Source organism: Canis aureus, chromosome 22 (assembly GCF_053574225.1).
Source record: "Canis aureus isolate CA01 chromosome 22, VMU_Caureus_v.1.0, whole genome shotgun sequence".
Taxonomy (NCBI): domain Eukaryota; kingdom Metazoa; phylum Chordata; class Mammalia; order Carnivora; family Canidae; genus Canis; species Canis aureus.
Genome location: NC_135632.1, coordinates 33,661,044 through 33,678,101, shown reverse-complemented (window position 1 = coordinate 33,678,101; position 17,058 = coordinate 33,661,044). Strand labels below are relative to the sequence as shown.

Here is a 17,058-nt window from a genome sequence, read left to right as displayed (position 1 = left end):
TTCTTAAGACCTTTCCTCAGCAAAATCAGTGAAGCTGGTTTCCTACCATGCAGGTTCCGTGAGTAGCTCCTTCTCTAGCCTTCTTACCCAGAGAGCTGGCAGTGGAATATGAGTGTCACTCCCAGGGTCATAATAAAATTAAAGGACAGATGTCTTTTAAAAAATTGCATATTATCAGTTTAGGAGTTATGTGGGTATATATGATGATTATATCCCCAGCCTCAATGGCATATCTCACATACTTCATCAATCCATGAATATGTTATTTTATTAATAATGAGGTGATATTAGACAAAGAGAAGGAAACAGAAAAAGCAGAGATTGAGGTAAAAAGAACTGGCAGATTGGAAAGAAATAATTTCCCATGAAGTTAAAAAATGTGCATGTAGTTTGAGAGTCTAAATTTAAAACAACACAATGCTTCCAAGATACTGAAAATCAGCCTGCCCTGCTATGTCCATTCAGATTTCCCTAATCCAACCACTTCAATTTATTGTTCACTAATTAGATAGAATTGTTGTCCAGAATAAAGAAATCACCACCCAGTAATTACTTCATTGTAAAACGTAACGAGCACCCAAACACTGACACATACTGTAAAAATCGCAGCACAATAAATAGAACACTGTTTTCCAACAATAACCCAGCAGTGAATTCTGCTAGTGTATTTCTTTGTGAAACATGTTTATGTGATAGTCTTCCAATTTTATGGTGGAAGTTTATCACCATAAGGTGCATTTCATGACAGCCGAATAACTACATTCAGTTAGGCTTGTCACCATGTGCCTTCCGTATCAAGACACATGCTGATTGTATCAAATACTGTTGACTGTCTTAGTGCCACAAATAGAAAAGATGATTACACTGCTCTGTGTAGATATGATGCAATATTATTCACACTGCAAGAAATCGAAGGTCAAGGTTGTCTAATGACATTAGAAAGATTGGGTATTGAAAGCTTCTTAATGCAGTGAGGATTCACTAATGGGCAGATGACATGTGTACCTTAATGTGTGGATGATTCTTTATGTAAACGGGTGGGATAGAGGTATATGCATATCAAATCACTGAGCATCCTTAGGTGGGGATATGGGTTATTAATTTATCTTTTCGAAAATAAATCAAACCAATGCTTTAAGCACCCCCTTCTCAAAATGCATTTATCGCAAAGGATTGTGCCAGAGGACAAGAGATCTAAAATTTTGCCTCTGTTCTGCACAGACACATTCTATGATGGCATTGGCAAATAACGCATGTGCCTTACACCTTGGCATTCCCAGTTTTTTGGGTTTTAGCATAGTACTATTGGCTTTTACTCTCATCTAGAATATACTGAAAGGCGGGACACCTGGGTGGCTCAGCAGTTGAGCGTCTGCCTTCGGCTCAGGGTGTGATCCTGGGTCTGGGGATCGAGTCCTGCATTGGACTCCCTGTGAGGAGCCTGCTTCTTCCTGTGCCTGTGTCTCTGCCTCTCTCTTTGTGTCTCCCATGATTAAATAAATAAAATCTTTAAAAAAGAATATACTGCAAGGCATATCATCATGAAGCTCTACAATCAGATGGATGACTCTAAAACAGTAAAGATCACTAGCCAGTTAAATTTGAAATGTATTTATATGCCATGGTCAAACAGCTGTTAGTGTCTGATGCCAGCTCTGCAACTGACAGAAAGTAGACGAACTTAGAAATTTAATTTCTCAAAATCTCATTTTGATAGTTTTTTTTTAAATTTTTATTTATTTATGATAGTTACAGAGGGAGAGAGAGAGAGGCAGAGACACAGGCAGAGGGAGAAGCAGGCTCCATGCACCGGGAGCCTGATGTGGGATTCGATCCCGGGTCTCCAGGATCGCGCCCTGGGCCAAAGGCAGGCGCCAAACCACTGCGCCACCCAGGGATCCCTCATTTTGATAGTTTATATGTAGTAACCTGCGATCTTGTTTGGGTCTCACAGTTCTTTTGTAATCATGTAGTATACCTCAAAAAAAGAAGAAGGAAGAGGAGGAGGAGGGGAGAAGAAGAAAATATATTCATTAGAATGGTTTTTAAATAGCATGTTTTCCATTAATTTTTCCTTCACATCCACATACTCATGAACTAACCAAAAAAATCATAAAACTGTGATTTTAACAATTTATCAGATCAATGCACAGTTAATTTAAGAAATCAAGCAAATATCCGGATTGAACATCTGTTTGCAGAACAGCTGTGTCATGGGGACTATATTAGCTTTCAAAGGATAAAGGTTAGTTTGGTATAATTAATAACACAGATGTGTTTGCCATTTAAAGGATATCTGCAATTCTCTAAACTAATGGCCTTTATGAACATGATCCACAAAGTGTCCTGGAAAGAGCCTGTTCATCATAGTCATTTGGCCAAAGTGAGAGGCATCTTGATCTCTTATTAGGAAAGGATGCTAGATGAAGGCCCAGCTAGTAGAGACAGAAGAATATATTCAGACATATCAGTCACGAGGAATAGGATTCAGTTTTTTCCATTAGGTGGTAATTGGAAATAGTGTCTTCAGAGAGTTCTTCTGAGAGCAATAGCAGGCTGTTCCAATAACTGAACAGTGCTAGGGAATCTGAGAGGGACCTGAATTGCAGTTCCAAGCTCTTGACTAGTTGCCATTGCTACAGACTGCTCTAGGTATTAAGGCCTCAAACAGCCCTACAGTCACCAAGTAAAAAGAGGAAGAACCAACAAGGCAAAGAAAAGCTATACATGCGACTACCCTTTTGGATGGGACTGGACAGTGATATGCATTACTGCATGGGACAGGCCCAAGGAGGCTGGGGGTAGCAACAAAGATTATTGGAAAGGAGACCAGGAAATCATCTCTGTTCTATGAAGAAAAAAAATGGATGAATGTAAAAGAAAAAGTAAAATTGGGCTTTAGAAGATTCTGCACAAACCAGGGCTCCAGGAATGGGTCATGGGCCCCAGAAGTGGGGACCTGTGTCAGACAATATTTCCTATTCCTCAATGTCTGATATAGGTGTTTCTAGGGTGGGCTATTTGGCTGAATAGAATCAGTCAGCTGAACATAAATAAAGAATCAGGTCACTTAATTCAATTGTCTTAAAAGCTTAATTGTTCAGTCATTTGGTTATTTAATAAATCTTTGCCCATTTACCATTATGCCAATTATCATTAATCTAATTAGTGCAAAAATAGTAATAGTGCAATAAAAGGTGCAGTATGATCACGATATTTGTGTATCATGAGAGCAGATGAATTGGGACCTTACAAGAAAAATTATTCTGAACTTTGTGTGTGGTGGGATGTCTCCTTTTCTTTTTAAATTAGAAATGCCTGGCTTTATCCAATAACCCAAGAGTTATCTCAATTAATTGATGCTATTGTGGTAGTAGCTTCATTTTTATGCTTCAAAATAAATGCAACCTTTACTTTGTAGGGAACACTACTTTGGATATTTGATAGAAAAGAAATCTTTAGTTAATGAATTCACAGTCCCTCAGGTCTCAGTTAAGAAGTATATTTTAACTACTTTCTAGGTGATTCTTCTCTACATTTTTAAAGAATTTTAGCGAAGTCTAATCTAGAAATTATATTCACAATTTTAAATTTGTAGGTCAAAAGATGTTTGTTGTAAGCTTAGATACACTTATATTAATGATTTCCGTATCCACTAGATTATATTTTTCCTCTGAGTGTGTAGAAGTTTCTTCCAGTGGAGTTTGTCAATCCAGGTATTTCTGTAATACAATGTGCGCTTCGTGGTCTAGTTGCTTCTTTGAGGACTAAAAGTATCAGTGTTTGCATATTTGATCAATAAAGTGGAAAGAGCTGGATTTGGGAAAAAGAAGTGACCAGGATGGCTGAGATAAGAGGTCACTTGCCTCAGCCACCACCAGCTAGGCTGAGGGAAAAACAGGACTCTGATTACCTTCGTCATTACTGACCCTGAAACAGACTGACCCCAATGAGAAGTGGCAAGAACATGAAAGTATTTTTTGAGCCTGACTCCTTGGTATGAAACTGCAACATAGTCATGAACTACACAAATCTTTTATCCACTTTTAACCACTTACTGTCTTTTGGAACTTCAGTTTCCTCCATTTGTAAAATATGAGTTCTTTAAAGTTGGATATTTTGTAAATTTCATTGTAATTTTTGGGACTAAGAATCTCTTAAACATTTAAATATGGGAGTAGAGTTGCAAAGGGAAAGACAGCAGATTGTTCTATTTAATGCTTATTCTCACAATAACCAGCTCTGGGTCATTAACTGATAACAGGGATCAATGATTTTCCACCTTGCCTTAGTGAAATATGTCCAAAGCTATGGAGTAAATATTTCCAGAACACAAGAATTCATTAAGGAATGCTGTGGAGAGAAACTACTTGCACAGAAAGGAAAGGGGCAAATAATAACCACTGTCTTAGCAATAAATAGAAACTTCTTAACTATTGTCTGAGGAATGATTATTCAAAGAAGGAAAGAGGGGAAGAAAGGAGGAAGAAAGGAAGGGAAACAGAGAGAAAGAAAGAAAATCAAAGTGAAACGACAACAAGCCTATCACAAAGAGCTTACAATCCGTCAAGGGCAACACAGCAGCTGAACTTGAGTGTGGACTCCAAGAGGCCACTGCCCATTGACCCAGCCCTGACCATTTGACCCTCAGTGTTTTCATTAAAACCCAAGTATCCATCATATCTCAGACTGTGTCAGAAGCTTGAAAAGACCTGTTTCTGCTCTCTACTCAGTAGCTCCCAGTTAATTCAGACAGGGGTTTGCAGGGTACCTGGCTGGCTCAGTTGGAGGAGCATGCCACTCTTGGTCTTGGGGTCAAGCCCCACATTGAGTGTAGAGATTACTTAAATAAATAGGGGCGCCTGGGTGGCTCAGTCAATTAAGCCACCAATTCTTGATTTCAGCTCAGGTCATGATCTCAAGATCTTGAGATTGAACACTGTGGGCTCTATGCTGGGCATGGAGCCTACTTAAGATTCTCTCTCTACCCCCCGCCTCTGCCCCTCCCTCACCCTGCTGTGAGTATGCATGCATGTACATGCACTCTCTAAAAAAATAAAAAACAAATAAATAATAAATAAATAAATAAATAAACAAATAAAAACTTTTCAAAAAAAAAAAGGTCAGGGGGTGAGGGGTGGTGGATGGGTTGCTAACCAGTTGGAAAATGCTACCAGGAAAATCAGAAAATAAATCTTCACTTCTTCAGTATGTCAGAATTTATTGCCATTTATCATTAGGAGTTTACAATTATCAGCAGCAGGAAACGACGGCCTAAAATGCAAATGTAAAGGAAGAAAGCTTCTGTTTGCAATCAGATTTCCTCCTCTTCCTTTTCACTAACCTTTCTCTAAGGTCAACACAATGCGTTTCAGTGCTGGAACACAGGACAGTTTGATTTCACCATGAGAACACATGCAGGACAGCAAGCAGGAGGATGAACACACAAAGGCTGCCCAGTTGTCTCAGCTGTGCCACCCCTGACAGCCAACTCCTCTGCATGTGGGAAATCTCAGCCAAGGTCAACAAAACTATGAGCCAATGGTTATATTCAGTGGGACCAGAAAAACCACAGATTTTTACTAAATGCCTATGGTTTTGAGCCACTGCATTTTGTAGTTGTTTGTCAGTCACCATTACTGTGGCAATAGATAACTAATACAGTACCTTATGCTACCATTTGTATTGTCAACTAGTATTTTTATATAACTCTTGATTTGATTCTTGATACTTCATATAATAATAGTAATAATACCTTAATTTATTGGATTCTTTCTATGTGCCACACACAGTGTTCCTTATTCAACCATTCATTCAGTCATTCATTCAACAAACACATATCTAACACTGCCACATATTGTTGTTAGGGATGTAGTCATGAAAAAACAGAGGCCCAGACATTAGAAATTTGGTCTAGCTGAGAAAAACCCCAGTCTGGTTGGGAAAAGATGTGCATTAAATCATCTTACAAATGTTTAAAAACTATGATAAAGGCTGTGAAGAAAAACTATAAGGAGTAGACCTTAGAAAGGGAATTTATCTAACTTAGAGATCAAGAAAGTAAGATTTTTTTTTGTCTTGAAAAAACTCTATTTGAGAGAGAGAGAGAGAGAGAGAGAAACAAAGAGCATCTCAGGCCAATGAAGTCCTACTTACAAATGCCCTGAGGCAAGAGGGAACAGGGCTAATTCAAGGACCATGAGGGCTAGCATACCCAGAATGTGCCCAATATTAAGGGGAGTTGGAGCAGCAGTTTGTTGTTTCCACCCCTGTTAGTCCTTGACAGAGATGTGGTAGGGCAAACACACAGGCCTGAGAGCTGGGTGGACATGGGTTTAAAGGCCTACCCTGCCCCATGAACAAATCGTTTAATTTTTCTAAACTTCTGTGACTTCATTTTTTTCAGGTTAAAAAAGGGATAGTGATACCTCTTTTCAGGCAGGGGCACAGGGACATACAACAAAAGGGTTTGCAAATGAGTGGACACTCAGTAAATGCCAGCTTTTATGATGACCACTGGAGATTCAGTAATGGAATGTGTGTGTGCATCTAATGTTGACTCATTATCATTATCATCAAAAGGCAACCAGCCTTATGACACTCATAAGTCTAAATATGACACTGGCATTGAACTTCACCAGGGATTAAATGGCTCAATTAGTAAAAAGCCCTGTTAATTTCCCAATCCACATCCAACTCTGGAAGAGGCCTCAGGTCTTGCGCCTATGGTCTTAATGATTTGCACATGGGTGCCATCTGTCTGACTCCTTCAACATCTTCTGATGGGAGGGTGGGCAGGGGGTCTCTTCAAACTTCTCCCACCCCGAAAGAAGTAGCAGTCCCAGGAAAATGCAAGCCTCTGAACTTCCTCTCTCATATTCCCCATTTCTCTACAAGTCTTGCTTCCTAACCACTGCCTCCCTGTTTGGGTTGAAAAGCCTAAGTTTACCCACTATGCAATGCCCTTTAGCAAAAAGCACACAGCAGAATGTATACACCACCAACGGCACATTTACTAACTGACCAACAGGATAAAAAAACAAACAAACAAACAAACAAAAAAAAACATCAAGTGGTTTAAATCAATACAACAGCCTCATTCTAGCACCTAATACAGTGTTTGGTCCACAGAGGGGCTCATTTAGTGTGTGTGCGAATGCTGCCTTTGGATGTCTGTATAGTATAATGGTGAAGAGCAGGCTGTCTAGGGGCACCTGGCTGGCTCAGTGGCTCAGCATCTGTCTTCACCTCAGGTTGTGATCCCAGGGTCCTGGGATCAAGTCCTGCAATAGGCTCCCCATGGGAAGCCTGCTTCTCTCTCTGCCTATGTCTCTGCTTCTGTCTGTCTCTCATGAATAAGTAAATAAAAATCTTTAAAAAAAGAAAAAGCAGCTTGTCTAGATTTGAATAGATGCCACCCTTTTACTTACGAACTGTGCGACCTTGGACAAGTTACTAAACCTATCAGAGCCTGCTTTGTCTGTAAAATGGGGATAATAACCACCTTATGGGTTTTTGGAAGGAGCCTATGAGATAAGGAATGTAGCCCTCTTAGTGGAGTGTCTGGTACTCCACGGGGTCCACACACACTATAATTATTGTTCCAGTGAATGCTGTCGAGGCCTCCCAGAGAGGCCTCCAGCAGACAGTGTGTTTATTCACCCAGGTAGGGGACCACAGCATACAGTAAAGAAGTTTTCAATTCCTACAAAAAGGCCTTCCTTTCCCAGGCTCTTACCTACAGGCAAAGGTTGCTGGCTCACCCCTACCTCAAGCTACTGCCTAGTGGTTCCCCTCCAATACCTATAAATCCCTTCACTATTTTTTCCCAGAGAGGGGCTCAAAAAGAAAGCAACAACATAAAACAACTTCAGTTCTCCATAATGAAATTCACAGTATGCTAAAAATATTAGGGAAACTATGAAGTTGCTATTTTGAGAGGTCAATATTTGACCATTTTCCGAACTAACAAAATAATCCAACAGAGCCCTGTGGCTCACCAGACCAGGGAAGTCAGGGGAAGTCAGTAAAAGTTTGTTATTTTTAAATTACTTGTTTGTTTTAGTATTCCTCTTTCAGGAGTTCCTTTTGTATTAGCCATGAACTGTGCAGCCTGGATTTGCCTAACACCCCCTTCATCCCCCAGGACCTCCCACAAGCCAGGTCTCTGGGCTATCACGTTTCCCTTCTGTTATCACACTCCCTCCAGAGAATCACAGAGCCCAGGAGGAAGAAAGACCTCAGCAGGCAAGCCCCTTCCTCCAAACACAAACCCTCCCTGGCATGTATGTGCCCCCTACTCTGTGTCCCTGAAGGACCACGCACGCTGGGCCTGCCTTACTAGCCCATCTGGGTAGAGGGTGCATACAGATTCTTTCTCCTTCGTGGCGTTTAGAGTCATTCTTTTCAAATCATACAGCCTGGACTTCAGGAATTAACAACACTACTTTTCAGCATTGTGACCCTCAGTCAATCGAAAATTCCTGGAGCCTCAGGTCTCCTATCTGAGACACTGAAACAATACTGCATGCTGCATTCTGACCTCACAAAGCTGTCGTGAGGTTCAGATCCCACGTGACAGGCAAGATGCTTTGGAAAACAATCACTCTGCAAAGTTTATTATTACCCCTCCCGGTGCAAGTAAATAAGATGTTAGAGAAACCTGTGCCCTCATTCATTTGATTCAAATTACCTTTGAAATCTGATTTATTTTTAGCATGCCAATTTAGAAGTCCTTTACATATAAAGCAAACGAGCATTGAAGCAGGACGAGAAGTCAGGGTAGCACACATTTGATAGTGTCCTGGAACTACCTAGGTTTTGAGAAAAGTCTGGGAGCCCGGATACCCCTTCTCAGCCAGGCAGCCTTTCTGTTGCTACACTGTTTGGCTCATGAAAACTTTTAAGAAAAAAGGAAGTTATAGTTATTGACTACTTTTAAATTAGAGCAATATTTCTATTTCTACAAAGAGTGATTCCTTTTGGCTCAGGAAAAACAGCATTGATTTATTTCCTTAGTGAATTCAACCAGGCAGCTTAAAATGTAACCTAATAATGTAATTATGATTATTAGGGAATGCCTGGGTTAAAAAAAAAAAAAAGACCACCAATACCCAGAGAGTCTGTACCCTTTGTGACATTCACTGATTTAGTCACTCCTTCATTCAACAAATATTTACTGAGCATCTGCCATGAGAAGGGCATCTGCCGGAGGTGCTACGGATACAACTGTTAATAAAGGAGCAAAAAATATGAGATCTGTGTTCATTCAAATCATGTCCAGTAATTCTGATGATCAGGAGAACGAGGAATCTAATGTGAGATGAACTTCTGGTTAATCATGTAAGTTCAAATACTCTGTGAGAAAGCCTTGCACTTGGCTTCTGTCTGCATTTCTTCTCCAATAAGACTCAGTGTCAAAGAAGTGAGGAGTCAGATCAGGAATCCTGTGCTGCACACGTGGCCTGTCCGCAAGCTCAAAGTGTGGCTGCGTGGGTCCCCTCCCCTTCTCTGAGCCCTCATTTCCCCATCCATGAAAGGAGAGTGTTTTCCCATCTGAGTGCCTATCAGCCCTCAGCACATGTGAAAATTGAGATGCTTCATTTAACAATCTGGATGTCCATCTTCTGACGGATAATGAGATCTGGCCACTCAGGGGCACTTACCTCTAGACAACAATAGATCAAAGATGAGGAGCTTCAGTCTCTTTAGATGCCACCTGGGCTCTAGAGTTTTCCATGGTCTCCATTGCTCCCTGCTGCCTCCTGAGACAAATGCCAAGGATATATGTATATATTTTTTGTTCTCCACAGTCTCCACTCATTTGTAACCTGCCAGGCCCAGGTGTAGGCATTTGCCTTGTAGCGCCTCCGACCTGAAGATCTCAAAAAGGAGAATTCTAGAACCATGGCCAAGGTGTCTTCCTGAAGACCCTTGAGTTGGTTAGAAATGGAATAAACCACTATCTCTCACTCTGTTGCACATTGGGCCCTCATGGGGAAATTTTAAAAGATCCTATGCCCAGAAATTCTGGTTGAGTTGGTGTTAGGTGGGGTCTGCATGGCATCGGTATTTTTTAAGAGCTCTCCAGGTGATTCTACTGTGCAGCTGCTACTGCTTCTCATTAATCAATGTGGTATGATGATCTTGCTGTCTTCGATTCCAGGAGATATCTCCACATTCAGCATGTCCTAGATCCCAGAGTTCTAGTTTTACCATGGGGGCTGGCTTCCTCAGCATGTGACCTGTGCAACCACACGACAAACACCCCATGCTTAGAAGGAACCTTTTCTTGGTTTAATGCTCTGTTGTCACCATCTTGAAAATCTTAATAATTTTAAGCAGGGAGCCCTGTATTTTCAGTTTGTCCTGGGCTCCTGAGATCATGTAGCCTGTCCTGCTTGCCCCCATCCTGGGGCTGGATTCCCTCAAAAGCAATCAAATGGTTACATCTTGGCCTCTAGTGTGCAATGTTAGCCCACCTTTTCATATCATTCTGAAGTGATGCTGCCCCTGAAGAACAAACTATTTCCTCCTCTCCCTGTATTCTTGCCTTAGCACATAAAATAAAAACATCTGTCCTCTTGGAAGAACATCCCTGCCTGCTCACTCATTTTTCCCAAGAGAGGAAGAGAGACTTACCTAATTAGAGAGTAGAGAAAGGTCTTCAAGGCACCTGCTTAGACCCCCATCCAGATGCTCATGCATTCGCCTCCCTGCTCAGCAAGCCTTGAGCAGTTTGGTATAGAAGCTGGTTCTCCTCTTCAGCGGCTTTGTCTGCTTGAGAGCAGTGTAGTGGTAGTGCAGGCTGTGTATGCTGATCCTGCCACACAAGAGCTATAGGACCTGGCGCATCCTGCTTATCCTCCCTGCAGCTCCATGTTCTCACCTACGAAATGGGGATCATCAGAGGGCAATCAGGGAAGGGAGTGGGGAGGAACAGCCCAGCTGAGTCTCAGGTCCAAGCCAGGTTTTCCAATCGAATGCTGCCAATAATCAGACTGATGTTTTGATTCCTGGCCCCTGTATCTACTTCTCATATGGTTTAGAACCTGTAAGAGGAAAGCGCATGATTATGCTACGACACAGGCCAGTCGTAAAGCTTTGTTTTGCCTCTTTCCAATCCCACGCCCATTGTGCACATGGGTTGTGACCAATCCCAGGAGGCTCCACTCCTCAAGCCCACAGTCTGGAAATGCCACCCATGGGCTCGGCATCCTACAGTTAGAAAAGCTGTTAGAGATGGAAAGGAATTGGCAAACCATCTTCCAGATGTGAACGTGAGGCAGAGAAGCCCAAGGTTGCCCAGGTTGTCAGTGGCAAATGAAGAATCAGATGGGAGTCAATGGCCATGTTGCTGGGTGCTGTGGGAAATTCCCCCACCTCGTGTGTGGGGATAGGGCAGTGCTCAGTGTGCGGCCATCCCTCTTCTTCCAACGATTGTTGCAAAACGGTGACCTTCGGGGAGTAAGTCATTCATAATCTTACGTGTGATGAATGTTTAAAGGGACAAAGGAGGACCCTGGTTTAGCAACATGAAACGAGGAAAGGAGAGGGGCACAAAGCAAAAGAAAAAAGAACAGGCTGTTCTTCCTTTGTTTGCAGTGATGCTTGCAAGTCTCAGCTGTGACGAAGACCTTGCACAGGCAGTGTATGAGGAGGGCAGGTCACACAGGGGTCTCCCCTCCAGGAAATAACCTTCAGCAGCATTGTTTTCTAATATGGAGGATAATGAACAACACTGTTGATCCAATTTGCTCTTTTTCTCAGCATAGAACTTTCCCTGTGCTGTCAGCCCTTTGGATTTATTGATACTACCGAGAGTTTGGAGAAATATAGGCATTACTTTGGCTTTTGGGCTCTTTGTTTCAAAAGAAATGTTGGAATTGTCCTATTTGACAAAAAGAAAAAAAAAGAAAACAGGCTTGGCAGTCACAATGGCTATTTCTTACATTGAAAGGAAAGAAAAGGAAAGATGAAGGAGGGAATAAAATAAAATAGGTTTTTATTCTCTGGTTCTTCAATTAATGGTACAGAACACCAATGATTTTGGTGGGAAAAGTATTACATAATAAACAAAAACTCCAACCTAATAATGGAACAATCTTTGTTATTAGCTTGATAGCTTTGCCCTGCAAATATCATCAGAGCAGCTGGCCGCAGTAATAGTAGAATATATTAATATATATATATATATATATATATATATATATATATATATATATATATACATACACACATCCCTACCACTGATAGTACAGAACAGCTAAGGTCAGGCCCCATTACTGAACACACCTAATGTTGTTTTCTAAATTTTCAACACCTATTCAAATAGAAGCCTGAAAAGAAAAATTGCCTCTCACTCCAAAGCTTTAAAACACACAAAAAGGCACCATATTGCCACTTTAGGGACACATTTGTTCCCTGCTGTTGCTATTTTATATGTCATTTCAGTCCTGCAGTTAGCTATAAAGCAAATCTTTTCTTCTTCCGGAGAGGAATAAGAGCTGCCTGAAGGGAAACAAGAATGGGAAGCATCCTTAAAATGACTGATTTACAATTGGCAAGGAGATACAATATGAAAATTATAGCTTTCTCATTTTGAACATGGGAGCCTCAGCTCTTACTCTGAAAGTACCCCCTAGAGGCCCCCTATTGGCACAAGAGAGAGGATGTCATGTTTGGGTTTTCAGAAGATATGGGGAAAGAGTAAGATTTGTTTGTGTGTGTGTGTGTATGTGTGTGTAGTAAGTATGTCTGTATGTGTTTGTGTGTGCTATGTTTAAAATAAATGTATGGATTGGGGGTGGTAGTGAGTGTAGTGGTGGTAAAGGAATGGATTCATCTGGGGTTAGGCAGACTTAAAGGAAATTCAGAGAAGTTAGCATACGCCACAACTCATCATGTACCGGAGGGGGTCTAGTCTAAACATAAGCATGGAATTCAGGTACCTTGAGTAGTAATCCCTATTTTGACATATGGTGACATATGGTGTACCCTTGGGCGATTCCTGTGACTGTATTTTGACCCTAGTTTATCTATAATAAGAAAAATAACACCCACAGAAGAGGGATGTTGTGGGAATATATTTATGTTACCAAAAGGCATGGGGGACCATAGGTGAAAGGTTGAAGATAAGTCAAGACTCTTTGTCTGTCAACAATTCATGTATGGTTCATGTGTACTTCCCCATGGATTTAAGCTTCTCTTCATGAACTTCCCAAATACCTTTCTGGGGTAAGGCCTAGTAAAGAAGATTCCTTGATTCCTCTCTTAGAATTCCAAGATGATTCACATAGCCAAATGTGATAACAAGCTTCCAATATGGCCCCATTGACCCTCACCTCCTTGTATACACTCCTTTGTGTTGTTTCCTCCCATACTGAATCACAGCTAGCTTATTTACCCAACGGAATATGGCAAAAGTGTGTGACTTCCAAGGTAAGGTTATAGAAGGCATTGCAGTTTCTACTTTAGTCTCTTGGATTGCTTACTCTGAGGAAGTTAGCTACCATGTGGTTAGGATATTCAGCAAGTTTCAGGAAGAGGCCCAAGTTAAGAGGAACCAACTTACCAGCAACCTGAGTGAGTGACTTGGGAAATGTATTGTCTGGCCAGAGTCAAACCTTCAGATGACAGCAGCCTCAGTTAGTATCTGACTACAAGTTCATAAGAAACCTGAGCTAGAACTTGTCCTCAACTGAGCGACTCATAAAATTTTGACTCACAGAAACTGCAACATAATGAATTGTTTTTGTTGTTTTAAGCCCTAACTTATGGAGTTATATATTATGTATCAGTGCAACTCATGCACCTATAGTAGATTGGGATAGGATGGTCCTGATATCATTCTACGGAAGAATCTACCTTGAAACTAGTGTCATCTTTCAGAGACTGATTATGCTAGATATTGTGAGTGTTCCCAGAAGGCCATGAGCCTACTGATGATTCATTCATTTATTTATTCATTCCTCCTTTAATTCACCAAATATTTATTAACCATCTGCTGGATCTTAGACTCTGCAATTGATAATGAGAGAAGAGTCAGTTAAATATATTTCCTTAAGAGATCTCATCAAGTGTACTGGTGGAGACAACTAAATAAACAACAAACATGGCATAATGTGGCAAAAAATTGGAACAAGGAATTACATAGACAAAATTGTGGGAGCCCTTGCTTGAGGGAGAAGTTAATTCTATCTTGAAGATTTGGGAAGAACTGTCCTAAGGAGGGGCTGTTTAAAGACATTCCCAAAGGTCAGGTAGTAGTTACCAATGTGAAGTAGAGAAAAGACAGGAGGCATCAGGATGAAGAATGAACAGCAGGTACAAAGACAGATGGAGCTGGAGTATGCAGATCAGAAGGCCCCAACTGCACTACCCGTGGCTGTAGAGAAAGGGATTTGTTTCCCCTTGATTTATACCTTCAGTAAATGGCCTTTTTCTGACATAACTGCCTTTCTGTAAAGTCAAAGAAATGTTCAACTACACAAAACTCTACCACAAGCAATGGAACAAGAAGCCTTCACTTCCACATTCAGACACTCTTTAATTCTTTCTTCCAGTGCTTTCCCCTCAGCTGAGACCCATGTGCGCTTCATTCCCTTTCACAGCTTATGCAAAGAAGTTATTTATACCCCAAGAAAAGCGCTTAGTGAATTGTGGTCATTAATGAAACACTCGAGATCCTTTTTTAAAAAAAGGTTTTATCAATTTATTTGACACAGAGAGAGAGCATAAGCAGGTGGGGCAGCAGGAAGAGGGAGAAGAAGGCTCCCTGCTGAGCAGAGACCATCCTCCACCCCCAGATGAGGCTCTATCCCAGGATCCTGGGGCCACGACCTGAGCCAAATGTCTGGGGACAGACACTTAGCTAACTGAGCCACCCAGGCACCAAAAAAATACCTGAGTTCTTTCAAGGTGATTTGTTACCTCCTTCAAGAGGCTTCTCTGAGTCTTCCAAAAAAGACTGAAGCTTTCTAGAGCCCCAAGAGGACCTCATTCATGAGGGTTAGCACAGAACCTACCAACCTGGATTTTTACCCATTAGTTCATCTGTTGTATCCCCAATTGGAGCAAAAATCTGGTGTTTCAGTCTTGAATAGTACCTCTATTATTCCAGGGTCTGGCATACTTACGGATATGACAATGGCCCCTCCATTTTCTCTTCTACAAACCTTGATCTTCTCCTTTATGTTCTTCTTTATCATTATGTGGAAGTCTTTCTGTATATAGACTTTTTGGAGGATTCATTTGTTCAATATTTCTCATCCCACTCATACCACAAATGGTAATTGAAGTTCTGTAGTAATTACAACGTTGCATGCTTACTTCCCACTATTTATAAAGCCTACTTCAGTGCCTGGCAATTAGATGGACCTCAATAAACATATCTGGAATAAAGAAACAATTTAATTCTGTGATTGCTATTTAATGAAAAAAATCAATGTGGTTCCTCATTCTCATGCATATGTGAATCTTTCTTCTGCTTTCTTAGAAAATCAATCTTAAATACCAAAACCATGGATGCCATTTCTCAGTAAAATATAGTGAGTTTTAATTTGGTTCAATAAATTAGTTTTTAGGGGTGCCTGGGTTGCTCAGTCAGTTAAGCGTTTGATTCTTGATTTTGGCTCAGGTCATGATCTCAGGGTTATGAGATCAAGCCTTGTGTTCTACTCCATGCTAAGCATGGAGCCTTCTTGAGATCGTCTCTATTCCTCTGTCCCTCCCTATTGCTCCCCACTTAAATAGATAGATAGATAGATAATGAACCTATTAACATTTATTTATTTATTTATTTATTTATTTATCAGTCTACTTTCTGTAAAAGCACATTCAGAGCCTGATAAATATGTAAACCCTGTCTATCTTTCCATTAATTAGAAAATTGGATATATATATATATTTAATAATCAATTACTATGTAGGTATGGGTTAACAAGAAAGCAAAGCTAAAAAGAAAGCAATGAAGTGGCAAGCGTAATAGCCAAAGCACCAGCATGTATATAAGCCATTGTGTTTTCACACTATGTCTAATGAACATAAATAATGCCTTTGACACAAATATAACACTATTACCCTTGGATTTCTTTCTGCAAGCTGAGATTGTGAAAGCTAAGCCATAGATTGTTTCCTCAAGAAGGAATGTGTTTGTTTGTGACTGGCAGCAAAATGGTATCAGTGGGGACCTCATCAGACATCGCCCCTCACGCTGCTGATTGGCAGGTGGAGGTGAGGAAACAAACAGCAGTACTTCCTTAGGCACAGGGGAGGGGGCAGAGACAAAAAGGCAAGGAGCTTGTGTCAGAGCCTGGGGAAAGAGGGTCCTCTTGGAATAAGGAGTGAAATGTTGGCTTTTAGCTTCAAAAAATCCAACTCAAGTGTGACTGGTATTTCTTAAAAAAAAGACAGCAATGAAGAAATGAGAGAAGCATCAGCCTTGACCAAACAGAAACCTGTCTGCATGCCTTTCTGGGCAGTCATTCAAAGGCCACAGCTAAATGGGTGGGGTTGGGCTGACTAAAGGGAATTTCAGGACACCCAAATATTCTGAGGATGGATCAGAAAATTTGGAAATTGGAAAGCTGGAATCTACTATTTCCTAAGGTCTTCCTCAAAGAAGAGATTTCTACCTGGGGATCACTCCAGTCCAGGTAGAAAGGCCAATATGGAGTTATTTGGAAACATAAACCACATATTTCCTTTTCTTTTCTTTTTTAAATATTTTATTTATTTATTTGACAGAGAGAGAGAGCCAGAACAAGCGGGAGAGCTGCAAAGGGAGAGGGAGAAGCAGGTTCCACATTGAGCAGGGAGCCCAATGTAGGACTCAATCCCAGGACCCTGGTTTCATGATTTGAACCAAAGGCAGACACTTAACCAACTGAGCCACCCAAGTGTCCCACGTATTTTCTTTTCTAACTATACCCCTGTAGGTAGAAAAATGATGTTTTGGTTCAGAGTTAGAGTCATAAACCGCAGGATACAGAAAGCAGTTGAATTAATGACTAGAAATTTGGTCTTAATATTATAAGATGAGGGTGATAAGAACTAAAT

At 40.9% G+C, this 17,058-nt stretch overlaps 1 long non-coding RNA gene across 3 annotated transcripts in view; it reads right to left on the bottom strand.

The window, feature by feature from the left end:
• Positions 1-17,058, bottom strand: part of LOC144293991 (uncharacterized) — a 159,273-nt gene that overhangs the window by 70,741 nt on the left and 71,474 nt on the right. Inside the window, exons 3-4 of one of the 3 annotated variants that reach the window (XR_013361377.1) lie at positions 10,642-10,888; positions 9,666-9,764 (exon numbers count right to left, since the gene is read on the bottom strand). The exons of 1 other annotated variant lie outside the window; for it this stretch is intronic. This is a non-coding gene — a long non-coding RNA (uncharacterized LOC144293991). The remainder of the gene's footprint in view (positions 1-9,665; positions 9,765-10,641; positions 10,889-17,058) is intronic. One more of the 3 variants, XR_013361378.1, reaches the window with a different exon arrangement.